The sequence below is a fragment of the Poromitra crassiceps genome, assembly GCF_964638095.1.
Source record: "Poromitra crassiceps genome assembly, chromosome: 27".
Classification (NCBI taxonomy): Eukaryota; Metazoa; Chordata; class Actinopteri; order Beryciformes; family Melamphaidae; genus Poromitra; species Poromitra crassiceps.
The window spans coordinates 9,629,244-9,645,291 of NC_139650.1; the positions used below are offsets into that span (position 1 = coordinate 9,629,244).

Consider the following 16,048-nt stretch of genomic DNA (forward strand, 5'->3'; position numbering starts at 1 on the left):
GTATTTACACTCATAGCGCCACCTACTGGCAACAGGAAATTACATGTTTTACACTTACATGAACTGCTCAGAGTGGGTTGAACACATCCACCTCGGATGTGGTCAGAAAATCCTTTACCACCCAATGCAGCTTCATTGTGATGATTATGAGTGCTCATTGACTGGCGTGGGCGTGGCGCCATGGCAAAGGTTGATGTTTCGCCGTCACACAGGAAGTTGGAGTAACTTCATTGTAGATTGTCCAATCTGCTCCAAACTTGTCATGCATGATAACTGTACATGCCTGAACACATCTAGATGTCAATATCCATTTATAGTCATAGCGCCCCCTACTGGCAACACAGAAAGTGCTTTGTAACTTGGCCCTACATGCTCACACGTGCACCAAACTTCACATGTTTGATGAGCATCCCAGCCTGAAGACATCTAGATGACCATTTGGAGTTAGAGGCAGAGCGCCCCCTACTGGCCACACAGAAAGCGGTTTGTAACTCGGCCGTACATGGTCACACCCGCAACGAACTTCACATGTTTGATGAGCATTCCAGACTTCACACATACATGCCAATATAGCATTATAGGCAGAGCGCCCCCTACTGGCAACACATAAAGTTGATTGTAACTCAACTGAACGTTGTCCTATCTGCTCCAAACTTGTCGTGCATGATAAGTGTCCATGCCTGAAGATATCTGCAGATCAATATTCAGTGATAGTTACAGCGCCACCTACTGGCAAAAGGAAATGACAAGTTTTACACGTACATGAACTGCTCATAGTGGGTTGACCACATCCACCTCAGATGTGGTCAGAAAAGCCTCAAGCTCTCGATTAACCTTCATTGTGAGGATTATGAGTAAGACATTGATATGTCAATATCCATTTATAGTCATAGCGCCCCCTACTGCCAACACATAGATCGTTTTGTAACTCGGCAGTACATGGTCCCCCGTGCACCAACATACACATGTTTGATGACCATCCCAGCCTGAAGACATCTGGATGACCATTTGGAGTGATAGGCAGAGCGCCCCCTTCTGGCCACACAGGGAGTTGGAGTAACTCCATTGTAGATTGTCCAATCTGCTCCAAACTTGTCATGCATGATGAGTGTACATACCTGAAGACATCTAGATGTCAACATCCATTTATAGTCATAGCGCCCCCTACTGCCAACACAGACAGTGGTTTGTAACTCGGCCCTATATGCTCACACGCGCACCAAACGTCACATGTTTGATGAGCATCCCAGCCTGAAGACATCTATAGGACCATTTGGAGTTAGAGGCAGCGCGCCCCCTACTGGCCACACAGGAAGTTGGAGTAACTCCATTGTAGATTGTCCAATCTGCTCCAAACTTGTCATGCATGATCAGTGTACATACCTGAAGACATCTAGATGTCAACATCCATTTATAGTCATAGCGCCCCCTACTGCCAACACAGACAGTGGTTTTTGTAACTCGGTCCTATATGCTCACACGCGCACCAAACGTCACGTTTGATGAGCATCCCAGCCTGAAGACATCTATAGGACCATTTGGAGTTAGAGGCAGAGCGCCCCCTACTCGCCGCACAGGAAGTTAGAGTAACTCCATTGTAGATTGTCCAATCTGCTCCAAACTTGTCATGCATGATCAGTGTCCATGCCTCAAGCCATCTATATGTCAATATCCATTTATAGTCATAGCGCCCCCTACTGGCAACAAAGAAAGTGGTTTGTAACTTGGCCCTACATGCTCACACGTGCACCAAACATCACATGTTTTATGAGCATCCCAGCCTGAAGACATCTAGATGACCATTTGGAGTTATAGGCAGAGCGCCCACTACTGGCCACACAGGAAGTTGGAGTAACTTTATTGTAGATTGTCCAATCTGCTCCAAACGTGTCATGCATGATAAGTGTCCATGCCTGTACACATCTATATGTCAATATCCATTCATAGTCATAGCGCCCCCTACTGGCAACACAAAGTGGTTTGTAACTCGCTCCTACATGCTCACATGCGCACCAAACTTCACATGTTTGATGACCATCCCAGCCTGAATACATCTAGATGACAATTTGGAGTGATAGGCACAGCGCCCCCTACTGGCCAGTGGCCACACAGAAAGCGGTTTGTAACTCGGCCGTACGTGGTCACACCCGCAACAAACTTCACATGTTTGATGACCATCCCAGACTTCACACATGTACACGCCAATATAGCATTATAGGCAGAGCGCCCCCTATTGGCAACAGGAAATTACATATTTTACACTTACATGAACTGCTCATTGTCCCAGCCTGAAGACATCTATATGTCAATATCCATTTATAGTCATAGCGCCCCCTACTGCCAACACAGAAAGTGGTTTGTAACTCGGCCCTACACAGTCCCACGTGCAACAAAATTCACATGTTTGATGACCATCCCAGCCTGAAAACATCTACATGACAATTTGGAGTGATAGGCAGAGCGCCCCCTAGTTGCCAGTAGGGGGCGCTATGACTCTAAATGGATATTGACATATAGATGTCTTCAGGCTGGGACACGTATGAAGCACGTGCAGTTTGGCAGAGATTGGACAATCTCCAATGGAGTTAATCCAACTTCCTGTGTGACGGCAAAACATCAACGTTCGCCATGCCCAAGCTGCATTGGGTGGTAAAGGATTTTCTGACCACATCCGAGGTGGATGTGTTCAACCCACTCTGAGCAGTTCATGTAAGTGTAAAACATGTAATTTCCTGTTGCCAGTAGGTGGCGCTATGACTGTAAATGGTTATTGACATATAGATGTCTTCAGGCATGGACAGTTATGCATGACAAGTTTGGAGCAGATAGGACAATGTGCATTCGAGTGACAGCGACTTCGTGTGTCATGGCGAGACATCGATCTTCGCCGCGTAGCTACACCCACGCCGTCCATGGTAAATGCAAACTTTTAATAACTATTCATCATTGGGGTCTCTTCTATCTGCTGTGCAAGTTTGAGGGTGATCTGATGAACCCCGTAGGAGGAGTTCGTTAAAGTCTGACCCCTGGAAATGGGTGAAATGTCTGAAATATTGCACAGTAAATTCAAAATGGCTGACTTCCGGTTGGGTGTGGATCCTGGCACCAAGAGACTTTTCCATCAGTCTGGCCATGATACATGTGCCCTGCAATTTTCGTAGCTGTAGGTGAAACTTAGTGCGAGGGCTATTCCGTTTATAGGAGGCACTATGGAGGCATTTAGCCACGCCCCTGGCCAAAAACCTTGAAATCTGAAAATTTTCGCCACTTGTGACGGATGTGCAAAGTTTGGCCACTTTTTGTGCATGTTTAGACCCTCAAAAATGCACGCAAAGTGTAAGTATAATAACAATAAATATAGCCGCAAGCGGCGATGCGGGGTCCAAGCATCCGGTGACATGGGGGATATATGAGACATAATAAACACAAAATAAGGCACATTTATTCAGAGTTGGTATGTGCACAAGTAAACAAAATTTGGTTGAGATCCGGTGACCTGACAGTTTCCAAGCAGTAGTAGTAGTAGCCTAGTAGTAGCAGTAGTAGGAATAGTAGTAATAGTAGTGTTGGTAGTAGTGGGACTGGTAGCAGTAGTAGCAGCAGTAGTTGTAATTGACCGGTTAATGAGTTGTGGGCAATTTAGTGTCGGGGTGTGTTTCATTAAAAGTTTAGAGATTTATCATTTCAAAACTGTGTGATTTGGCCAAACGGTCTAGGAGGAGTTAGCAAAAGTAGGGTTTTGATCAAATTCAAAATGGTGGAAAATCTAGGCAGACGCAAATGGGCGCGGCCTACATAGATAGATGCATATTGATCCAAGGAATCCCTGAGAAGTGATTTGATTTGAAAGAAATTTTGAGTATAGGACACACGGTTCAGAAGATATGGAGCATAACGCGAAATGGTCTGTTATAGCGCCACCATCTGGCCGGTATGGGTAATTTTTTGTTTCTGAGTAGTGAGGCACATTTCCAATCTATGTGCCCAGTCTGGCTATGCTGAGCATTACAGTTTCTGCTGTACATACAGTTTTACCGGAGAAGAATAAAAAAATAAATAATAATATTCAGAACAGATACAACAGATACAATCCATGCACTTCGTGCTTGGACCCCTAATAACCAGAACAATTACAATAGGGATCCACGCACTTCGTGCTTGGACCCCTAATAATAATCCCTTGGAATACAATAGGTCCTTCGCCAACCGACCATGCCGGTGCTCGGGCTCTAATTAAAGCTGCAGGCAGCGTCGTGGGCCCTCGCACCCGCCGCGCGTCGGGGTTCGGAGCAGATAGGACAACGTTCGGTCGTGTTACAATCAACTCCCTGTGTTGCCGATAGGGGGCGCTCTGCCTCTAATGCTATATCGGTGACGGTGTGTACGTGCGTGAAGTCTGGGATGCTCACCAAACATGTGAAAATGGGGGCGGGTGTGACTGTGTATGGCCGAGTTACAAACCGCTTTCTGTGTGGCCAGAAGGGGGCGCTCTGCCTATCACTCCAATTTGTCATCTAGATGTGTTCAGGCTGGGATGGTCATCAAACATGTGGATGTAGGCGCGCGTGGGACCGTGTAGGGCCGAGTTACAAACCACTTTCTGTGTCGCCAGTAGGGGGTGCTATGCCTATAAATGGCTATTGACATAATAGATGTCTTACTCATAATCCTCACAATGAAGGTTAATCGAGGGGTTAAGGCTTTTCTGACCATATGTGAGGTGGAGGTGGTCAACCCACTATGAGCAGTTCATGTAAGTGTAAAATATGTAATTTCCTGTTGCCAATAGGGGGCGCTCTGCCTATAATGCTATATTGGCGTGTACATGTGTGAAGTCTGGGATGGTCATCAAACATGTGAAGTTTGTTGCGGGTGTGACCACGTACGGCCGAGTTACAAACCGCTTTCTGTGTGGCCAGTAGGGGGCACTGTGCCTATCACTCCAAATTGTCATCTAGATGTATTCAGGCTGGGATGGTCATCAAACATGTGAAGTTTGGTGCGCATGTGAGCATGTAGGAGCGAGTTACAAACCACTTTCTGTGTTGCCAGTAGGGGGCGCTATGACTATGAATGGATATTGACATATAGATGTGTACAGGCATGGACACTTATCATGCATGACACGTTTGGAGCAGATTGGACAATCTACAATAAAGTTACTCCAACTTCCTGTGTGGCCAGTAGGGGGCGCTCTGCCTATAACTCCAAATGGTCATCTAGATGTCTTCAGGCTGGGATGCTCATAAAACATGTGATGTTTGGTGCACGTGTGAGCATGTAGGGCCAAGTTACAAACCACTTTCTTTGTTGCCAGTAGGGGGCGCTATGACTATAAATGGATATTGACATATAGATGGCTTGAGGCATGGACACTGATCATGCATGACAAGTTTGGAGCAGATTGGACAATCTACAATGGAGTTACTCTAACTTCCTGTGCGGCGAGTAGGGGGCGCTCTGCCTCTAACTCCAAATGGTCCTATAGATGTCTTCAGGCTGGGATGCTCATCAAACGTGACGTTTGGTGCGCGTGTGAGCATATAGGACCGAGTTACAAAAACCACTGTCTGTGTTGGCAGTAGGGGGCGCTATGACTATAAATGGATGTTGACATCTAGATGTCTTCAGGTATGTACACTGATCATGCATGACAAGTTTGGAGCAGATTGGACAATCTACAATGGAGTTACTCCAACTTCCTGTGTGGCCAGTAGGGGGCGCGCTGCCTCTAACTCCAAATGGTCCTATAGATGTCTTCAGGCTGGGATGCTCATCAAACATGTGACGTTTGGTGCGCGTGTGAGTAGGGATGGGTACCGAACTCGGTACTTTTACAGGCACCGACCGAAAGTGGGCGGTACTACCGAGTATCAGTTCACATGACATGAAACGGTACCTCATTTCGGTACTTTTTTTTTTTTCTATTATAATTTAAAAATGTCGGTACTTGAACGCATCTCAGTGATACAAAGACAGCGAGCGAGATAGAAATTCCGACGCAAACTTGAAGGCAACACACACGAGGGTGGGTTACGTCATCACGTCACTGCCAAAACAAGCTGAAGAGAAGAAGATGGCCTCTCGCTTGCGGTCCACTTCACAAAGATAGACTCAGACAACGCTCGCTGTAACATTTGCGATGCGAAGTGCAAAGCTGGCCAGGGGAACACCTCTAACTTGAGGAAACACTTGGTCAAGCATAAAATCTTTTTAAATGCGGAAGACTGTAAAGTGTTCGATAGCCTGAGGGTGGACGCTGCATCCACCAGCAGCAAAGCACCTACAGCCAGCAGCTCCTCTGCTTCGTTAGCTGAAACGGACAACGACGACGACGAAACTTCAAGTGTCACAAGTGAGGCGTCGACTTCTTCAACATCAGGTAACGTCATTTAATTAGCTAACGTTAAATACACGTTAACGTGTATTTAACGTTAACGTTAACGTTACGATTTCAGACGGGCTGCCCTCTGAAATCGTAACGTTAGCTGGATAGTTGTAGCTTATAGCTTAGCATGTTTAGTAGCGTAACTAGCGTTGCTAACGTTATTATTATCCTCAGTTCGTGTCACCGTGAGACGTTCAACGTTACACTCTTGCTTTCTTTGCTAGGCCACCGTGTGAGAGTCGCACAGGAGACACCCTTCACCCTGGCGAAGAAAGCAGCTTTACCCCGGCAGAAAGTAAATGAGTGCCACAGGGCAGTGACTGCCTTCATTGTAAAAGGCATGTTGCCCTTCGCAACGGTGGAGTCTCCATGGTTCAGGTAAATTATTTATTTATGTATAAATGGGTGATAATGTGTGTGTGTGTGATATTCATAGAGTAAGCTAAGTTACTAACAATAGTTATTTTTATTGTCTATATATAGGGAGATGACAGGGACCCTGAACCCAAAATACTCCCCTCCCTCCAGAGACCTTCTCACAAACACACTTATCCCAGCTTGGTATCGTGTTGAGAAGAAGAATGTGAAGGAGGAACTCAGGGCAGTTGACCATATTGCAGTGACCGCTGATGGATGGAGCAGTGTGGCACAAGACCATTACCTGCGACAAGTAAACTCTTGGTTTGGGAGGGAAGAGGGAGGGAGGGAGGGGTTTTATTTTGTTGGGTGCTGCTGCTAAACAAAAAAAAATCTAAATAAAGAACAATGTTGAAATTGAGAAGTTTGGACTTATTTGTTTTACAACTGTACATTTTTGTTGCAATTTTTTTTTTTTTTTTTTTTTTTTTTTTTTTTTAACTCAAAAAAGTATCGAAAAAGGTACCGTTTTTAGTACCGTACCGAATTCCAGGTACCGGTATCGATTCAAATGTGAACGGTACCCAACCCTACGTGTGAGCATATAGGGCCGAGTTACAAACCACTGTCTGTGTTGGCAGTAGGGGGCGCTATGACTATAAATGGATGTTGACATCTAGATGTCTTCAGGTATGTACACTCATCATGCATGACAAGTTTGGAGCAGATTGGACAATCTACAATGGAGTTACTCCAACTCCCTGTGTGGCCAGAAGGGGGCGCTCTGCCTATCACTCCAAATGGTCATCCAGATGTCTTCAGGCTGGGATGGTCATCAAACATGTGTATGTTGGTGCACGGGGGACCATGTACTGCCGAGTTACAAAACGATCTATGTGTTGGCAGTAGGGGGCGCTATGACTATAAATGGATATTGACATATCAATGTCTTACTCATAATCCTCACAATGAAGGTTAATCGAGAGCTTGAGGCTTTTCTGACCACATCTGAGGTGGATGTGGTCAACCCACTATGAGCAGTTCATGTACGTGTAAAACTTGTAATTTCCTTTTGCCAGTAGGTGGCGCTGTAACTATCACTGAATATTGATCTGCAGATATCTTCAGGCATGGACACTTATCATGCACGACAAGTTTGGAGCAGATAGGACAACGTTCAGTTGAGTTACAATCAACTTTATGTGTTGCCAGTAGGGGGCGCTCTGCCTATAATGCTATATTGGCATGTACATGTGTGAAGTCTGGAATGCTCATCAAACATGTGAAGTTCGTTGCGGGTGTGACCATGTACGGCCGAGTTACAAACCGCTTTCTGTGTGGCCAGTAGGGGGCGCTCTGCCTCTAACTCCAAATGGTCATCTAGATGTCTTCAGGCTGGGATGCTCATCAAACATGTGAAGTTTGGTGCACGTGTGAGCATGTAGGGCCAAGTTACAAAGCACTTTCTGTGTTGCCAGTAGGGGGCGCTATGACTATAAATGGATATTGACATCTAGATGTGTTCAGGCATGTACAGTTATCATGCATGACAAGTTTGGAGCAGATTGGACAATCTACAATGAAGTTACTCCAACTTCCTGTGTGACGGCGAAACATCAACCTTCGCCATGGCGCCACGCCCACGCCAGTCAATGAGCACTCATAATCATCACAATGAAGCTGCATTGGGTGGTAAAGGATTTTCTGACCACATCCGAGGTGGATGTGTTCAACCCACTCTGAGCAGTTCATGTAAGTGTAAAACATGTCATTTCCTGTTGCCAGTAGGTGGCGCTATGAGTGTAAATACCATGGATATTGATGTGCAGATATCTTCAGGCATGGACACTTATCATGCATGACAAGTTTGGAGCAGATAGGACAATGTGCATTCGAGCCAATAGGCAAAGACTTGAGCCCATGACGGCCAGCCCCCTAATCTGCATTGAGCAGGCATAAATGCACAGGGCCGCCCCCCTAATTTGCATTTGCAGTTGCACAGAAAAGGAAAGGAAGCAAGGACGCATCACTAAATACAAAGGAGACATCACTAAATACAAGGCACATAAATAAATGGGAGGTAAATAAAACAGACATAAATAAAATAAAACACACATAAATAAATGCCATAAATAAATGTATAAATGTATAAATAAATGTATAAATAAATGTATAAATGTATAAATAAATGTATAAATAAATGTATAAATAAATGTATAAATGTATAAATAAATGTATAAATACACAAATAAATCATTAAATAAATATATAAAACGTACAAAAATAGGAAAATACACATATATATACATTTATGTCATCTACATTTATTTCTACATATATTTATGATACATATATATGTATTTATCTGCTCATTTATACATTTATTCATTTATTTGTTGTTACGGCAGTCCCGGCTCTCCATAATTAAGTGCCGCATCATAAGCTTTTTTGACCCATTCAATAGGGTATCCGCGTTGTACAAACCTGGCTCTCATGTCATCAGCTTTTTCAATAAAATCTGCTATGGACTCACAAACTCTCCTGAGTCTAAAAAACTGACTCTTGGGGAGGCCTCTTTTTAGTGGGGTAGGGTGGAAGCTGTTTGCAACTAATAAAGTGTTTTTGTCCGTTTCCTTACGGTAGAGGGTAGTGGACAAAGTGCCATTGTGTTTTCTGACCCACATATCCAAAAAGTGAACTTGTTCTACACTGTGCTCCATGGTGAATTTAAGATTACTGTTAAAACTGTTTAGGCTAATAAAAAACTGATTAAACTCATTTGGGTCACCTTGATACAGACAAAATACATCATCAATATATCTATACCATTGCAGAATTTTTGGCAAGTGTGTATTGATTTCATGGTTAAAAACACAATTATTTTCAAAAAGACCAACATACAAATTCGCATAATTAGGGGCACAAATCGACCCCATGCTCGTCCCAGATACTTGTAAATAAAAGTCTCCATTAAAGTTAAAATAATTATTTTTCATTACAAGAGAAGCCAAATCAAAAATAAACTGATTAGGCGGAATGGATGTCTCCTCCCGATTTTGCAAATAAAATGATAAAGCCTCCAAGCCGCCTTCATGTGGTATATTAGTATATAGACTTGCAATATCAAAAGTCACTAACATTACATCATCAGGTAAGTCAGTGAGAGTAGAAATTTTATTAATAAAGTCAGTGGAGTCTCTAATATAAGCTGGTAAGGATTTGACATAGGGCTTAATAAAAAAGTCGACATATTCTGACAGAGGAGACAATAAAGAATCAGTCTGGGCAACTATGGGACGTCCTGGAGGATTAGACAGGGATTTGTGTACTTTTGGCAAGGTATAGAAAACAGGGTGCTGACAATACAAGAAATCATGCTCAGCTTTGGTGATCCAACCTGTTGTGCTCGTTATTTGGGTGAATTTAGTTAGGTAAAATAAAATATTAATAATCCGAAAATTATTAATATTTCATAAAATTATTAAAATCAAATATGTAATCCTTGATAAGGATTAACCTAGGGGCACCACCGGCTTAATCACCGGACCTAATCTGAATCACCTTTAGTCTAATCTGAAAGGGGAGAGTTCTTACACCCTAGACCAGGGGTGGCCAAACTACGGCCCGCGGGCCAACTGCGGCCCGCTGCCCGTTTTTAAGTGGCCCGCCATGAATTTAGAAAAAAAAAAAAAAAAAAAAATGCTAAAAAACGTTTTTCCGTTTTTCTGTTTAAAACGGAAAACGAAAACGAAAACGGGCGAAAAAACGGAAAAACAAAAAAACGGATTCCCCCCATTTCGTTTTTTCAATTTAAAACCTTTGAAAATGGGTTATACTTGGGCACCCTGACATGGTCTATTTATAAACAAAATATATATATACAGAATTAATGATTAATACTAATGTTATGTTAAATTATCTCTGTCTTAACCTGTTGGCACAGGAAAAGAAAATTTGATAACATACAGAAATACCCATTGTAATAGGTGAGCGCATCAATAAACTATGTGTCATATATTTATTTAGGTAGAAATTAAATTTTTGATGGCACAAGGGTTTTCTGGTCCAATTTTTTTGCTGCGAAAACTGCCGCGCTTAATATTGTTTGGCCCGCGACTCCTTATATTTTTCTGTATGCGGCCCACAACCAAAAAAGTTTGGCCACCCCTGCCCTAGACAATAGTTTACCACAATTCCACAAAATCACTCTGAAACAGTTGAATTCTAATAAAAGTTGACAATATTTATTATATATAAAATAAAAGAGAGGGATTGGCAATACAGTCAGTAAATTCAAGTTGTAACTGAGTTACATTCTAAACATTTCAATGCATGGTCGATAAATGTGAGGTAGGGGTATTTATCTGCATCAAAAGTGTAAAGCACCGGATGAACACTAGAGGGAGGCAGAGTGTGTGTGGGTGTGTGTGTGTGAGTGAGGGGTCTCTCCTCAAAATGGCCGACCCGGAAGGACCGACTAGACACAAAATGGAGGATACGGGGTGTGCTTTCGGGCCAAAATGGCGATCGGCCCAAGATGGAGACTAAGGGAATGTGTTCTCGGCACAAAATGGCGGTTAGCCGACTAGTAGCTATGTGTGTGAGTATTTAGCGAGGAAGGGTCCGTTCACGCGCTTGCGCACGTGCCCGTGAGTGAGAAATAACACAGTCTAGATGAAAACAGGGCCGCGAGGCTCTTACTTCGCCACGATTAGTTAATCGACTTTGAATTGGCGAAACAAGTTCCTCTCGGCTCGTTGGCTATATTAGATCCACTCCGTGGATCGGTGAAGAAGTAAATGGCTAGCGTCTAAACACTCGGATTCAGTAATGCATGTATAACCCACAGTCACAGTCAGACATAAACAGTCACAGATTCATTCACAGTATCATATCAGTCAATCATGTATATCTATAGATATATATATCATCTAACTCTAACAATTCTAAGCCCGGACTTGAGTGATCAATTCAGTCTGCTTACTTGGCTTGTTCGTTCAGCTCTGCAAACGCGGATGCAGGTTTGTTGCGGTCGGACTCGCAAGGTTCCTCCAGCGGGGAGGAGGGGTGCTCGTGGAGCGGGCGGCCGCTTGTCCTGAAGAGGAAGAAGTGGAGGAAGGAGCGGGGGTTTGAGAATAGGCAGTCGATCTCAGCTGGCCACGCTGGGTTCTTGCATCTGCTGTCGTCTCAGTGGAGGAAAGGGGGAACCTCACAGCTCGCTTCTTCGGGTTGAGGGCACTCAGGCGATGCGGGTCGGTTTCAGGATATCAGAGCTGGCTTAGCCCTGATGTGGAGGTCGTCGGCCTGGTTGCGGCCTTGGCTGCTCGGGTACGGGCAGGGGGGAAGGGCGGTTTGTCTCGGGATACAAACGCACGTCCTGTCGCGACGATTAGTCACTTAGAACTTCTCAGAGGAGGACCTGTCTGCAGCTAGGCTGCTTAGGAACTGACGTTTTCAGGCTTCGAACCTGTATATGTTTTGGGGTGCAGGGCGTGTCTTTGCTGTGGTTTAGGCTAGGGATGTTCATTTGGAAAATTTTCCAAAATCGATAATCGGTGAGAATTAACGATCAATTATCGATTATCGATTTTATTAATACTTAGAAAATTTTCAATATTTTCATTTTTTTTTTTTTTTTTTTAACAAAATGAATGCCTATGGCAGAAAATACGAAAGACAACGTGTTCTCCTCAATGAACTCTTTATTTCAATGTGTCTCCTCTCCAACACTGCTGTCCCCGGCGCATGCCGGTGTGAATTTCTCATGTTTAAAACAGTTTTGTTGGCACAAAGGCCCGTGCCCAGCCAGAAAACTAGAGACTATATGAAGCTCCACCTCACGTTAGTTGGCTGTGCAATGTAGTGGGGCGAGGAGTAACGAATTCCACCCAAACCTAGTCCAAATTTTTTTTTTTTTTTTTTTTTTTTTTTTTTTAATAATTAAAAAATCGATCCAAATGCCACAGGATCGATTCCAATCCTTAACGATCGATTATCGATTTTCGATAATTGATGAACATCCCTAGTTTAGGCACACCGATTGGTTCCCCTTATCTCGCTGCTGTGGGACAAAGGAATCGGCTCGCTCCCCTGTGGTTCTTATCACGGGTGTGGTATTCAAATTGGCCCAAATGGCCAGGTATGTGGGGGTTGTGTGCTCCCACTGTTTCCACCAGGACCAGCCAGTATTCAAACAACATGTCTCTCATTCAATATCAGTGTTCGTTCAACATGTCTTTCATTCAATATCACTGTTAATTCAATATCAATGTTAATTCAATATCAATATCAATACTCCAATATGTCTGGCCCAACATCCCCCCGATGGTTGAAAGGGTGTGTTCTGGCACAGTCTTTAAAGCATCTCCAGGGCCATGCGGCCTGCGGGTGGCGACCCATTGGTTGCCTAGTCCGTGAGGCTGAAAGGAGCAAGTTCGTTAGGTCCTACGCTATGTGGTCCTATGTGGGCTCAAGTCCGGGCAGATCACCTGTGTCCGGGCAGGACTTTTCTCAAGTTATTCTATCATTCTATATCACACAAACAATACATTCAGATTGTCATCCTATACTATATCACACAAAAAATACATTCAGATTGTCATACTAGTCTACATCACACGAAGCAATACATTCAGATTGTCATACTTCAAGTTTTCTAGGCAGGGCCTGGGCCCGGTTCTCTATCTTGGTCATTTAGCTCTTCGTTTTTACACGATTTGCATAAAGGGGAAGGGAGAGAAGGAGTGTGAGGTAGTGTAATGACCTCGTTACATGTTTGGTGAATGGGGGTCCAGTTGCCTTGGGGCTGAACTAGACTAGTTTGGTCCCTCGGGGGACCGTGTAGAACACCGTCTGATTCATAGGCTCAGTTTAGTGACCATGTCATAGCGGTTGTGTGACAGTGTTTTAACCTACATGTCCTGCGGTTCAATGATTGGTAGGTTGACAAGGAATCCTATTTCTAGATGCTGTGGATCTATGAAAATTGGTATTGCACTGCCAAGACTATATGCCAAGTGTACCTGAGAGGGCTAGGCCACGGTGGTCGTGGCAGATTTTAAGATTTGTTCAACCAGAGATAGGGAGACTAGGTAGGGGGGTATGTTACCCCCACTCAGACTGGTGACTGAGGAGGATATCTCCCTGTAAGGTCTTGTGTCAAGTCTCTGGTCGCGTGCACATAGGTCTTGTCCTCTCGTACTATGCTGGTTAGAGTCTGTAAGGCATGGAGGTTGATTCTGAGTTACTGGCAGTAGGGCTCTATGTAGCCTAGGTTAGTGGTTAGTGCATACTGGCGGAGTGAGTGGACATGCACCTATCCTGGCTACCCTACTAAGTCTTGTTCACTACCTCTGTGGTGGGGCTTGCCCCCCCCCCCTTTGGAGGTGTGTACAAGCTGTTAACTGACACTCCCAGTGGCTGCCGCATCAGCGCTGGGTCAGGTGCATGCGTCGGGTTCTGCACCAGAGTGTTGGTTGAACGATTGTCCAACTTAAAAAAAAGAGTGCCGCGCATCGTCATGTTTTGTTCTCTGTGCCGGGGCAACGGCTGGGAGAATGCCTGCCTGCCGGGCAGTTTCTGTCCCGGGCTGATGGCCAGGCGTACGGGAACCTTCGCGGTTCGAGCGGGAACTGACGCGCGGGTTTCGTTTGCGGAGAATGCGGGGAGCAGTCGCTCCTGTTTGCACAGGCGGCGGTACAGCTCGGGGCTAGCGGTGGAAACGTTGCGTGCCGGCAGCGATGTGCCAGCTTCCTTGATGACAGCGACTTGTCTGTCTGTGCTAGGCTGGCGGCCAGGTGACGCCCATGGCTTTGGCGTTTGAACCTGAGCCCAAATGCGATTGCTGGAGCAGTCGATGATTGGGACTAGCCGGTCCAGGAGATCCTGGCCAATGAGAAGCGGTTCGGTATCGAGAGGGCTGATGTGAATGGGGTGGCGTATAGTCATCCCCTGGAAGGTGATGTCCAGCAGAGCACGCTCAGCAATGGGGGTTCGGTCTTGCGTGTAGCTGGTGATGCTAAAATCACAAGGCTCGATCCGAAGTGGCCTATTGGTGGTGTGCATGGCTTTGCAGACCTTCTCGAAGGTGTTGGCACTCATCAAGCTGATGGAGGCTCCTGTGTCCACTAAGGCGAGGGTGCGAGTGCACCCCCCTACCACCACTGGGGTGTAGATGTGATGGGCGTTGCCCTTGCGGACAAGGTTGCCCATGAAAGTTAGAGTAGGACGGTTTGGTGAAGCCTGAGAAGGAGACTTAGGAAGGGATCTGGTTCTTCGGGGTCCCCTCCGCCTGTTGACAAAGCGAACTTTGGCAGGTGGCAGAGGTTCCCCCCCGAGTCATGCGACCGGGGTTTTGTCTGGCTCCGGCGGGGAGCCAGCTGGTTTGTCTTTATCAAAGAGCATTTTTACTGTGTCAGCTAAAGCGTTCAGCGCGTCTCGGGTCGACTGGTCTTCCGCGGTTGTTCGCCTGTCCCTACCGTCTGTGCCACTCCCTGGCTTCTTCTTCTTCTTGGGTTTACGTGGTTTCTTCCATGGCTTTTCCTGGGTTTGGCCTTGGAAGTTACCTGACGGGCGTGGGTCCTGGTCTTGGCTCTGCCAGGACCGTCCCTGACTTGGATGGTAGAAGCTACCATGAGGATTTTGGGCCGGCTCCTGGTTCTGCCAGGGCCGTCCCTGGGGGTTTTCTCCCCCTTTGCCCCCGCCCCTGGAGCTTACCGGCCTGTCGGGCTGGTGGCTGGGCGCGTGGGGCCACGGTGGCCGGGGAACAGCTGGTGCTCTGACTTGGGGCACTTTGTCGCCCTCTAGGGCTAGACTGTCAGCTACTGGGTTCTCTACTCGGTAGACTTCCCTCCCCTGGGCCTCCTCCTCATCCGAGTCGGGCTCTACCCCGTAAACTTGGGAGCCCTCTGTGTGTTTCTTGGCTACCCGGGGGCGTGCTTCCCATGCCAGCTGTGCATACTGTCGCGTATAGCTCAGCGTGGCTTGGTGGTGCCTACAGTGTGTCTCCACATTGGATCTTATGCTCTCGTGCAGGTTAGACATGTACGTGCGGATGAACTCCTCATCTCCCTCCCCACCGCCGGTGGGGGGGCCTCTACCCTGAAAGTAGGCTGCTGACAGGCGCCTGTGGTACTCTCTGGGGTCCTCGTCTACTCTCTGCTTGATAGCTTCAGCGGCCCGTCTCGCGAGCATCGGGCAGGAGTACTGACGGTACTCCTGTCGGAGGGCCTGGCAGACGAGTCGGTAGCTCTTTTGAGTCCGACTGGGAAGTACGTCTATGAAATCGCGGGCTGTGCTCGTGGT

At 45.9% G+C, this 16,048-nt stretch overlaps 1 protein-coding gene and 1 long non-coding RNA gene across 2 annotated transcripts in view; both read left to right on the forward strand.

Moving 5' to 3' along the window:
• The window catches only part of LOC310799320 (eukaryotic translation initiation factor 6), a 75,617-nt gene that overhangs the window by 4,455 nt on the left and 55,114 nt on the right, over nt 1-16,048 (forward strand). The gene's annotated exons all lie outside the window — the stretch shown is intronic.
• LOC310799321 lies at nt 6,062-7,047 on the forward strand. The gene is made up of 3 exons (XR_014553814.1): nt 6,062-6,382; nt 6,613-6,766; nt 6,872-7,047. It is a non-coding gene; the product is annotated as an uncharacterized lncRNA (long non-coding RNA).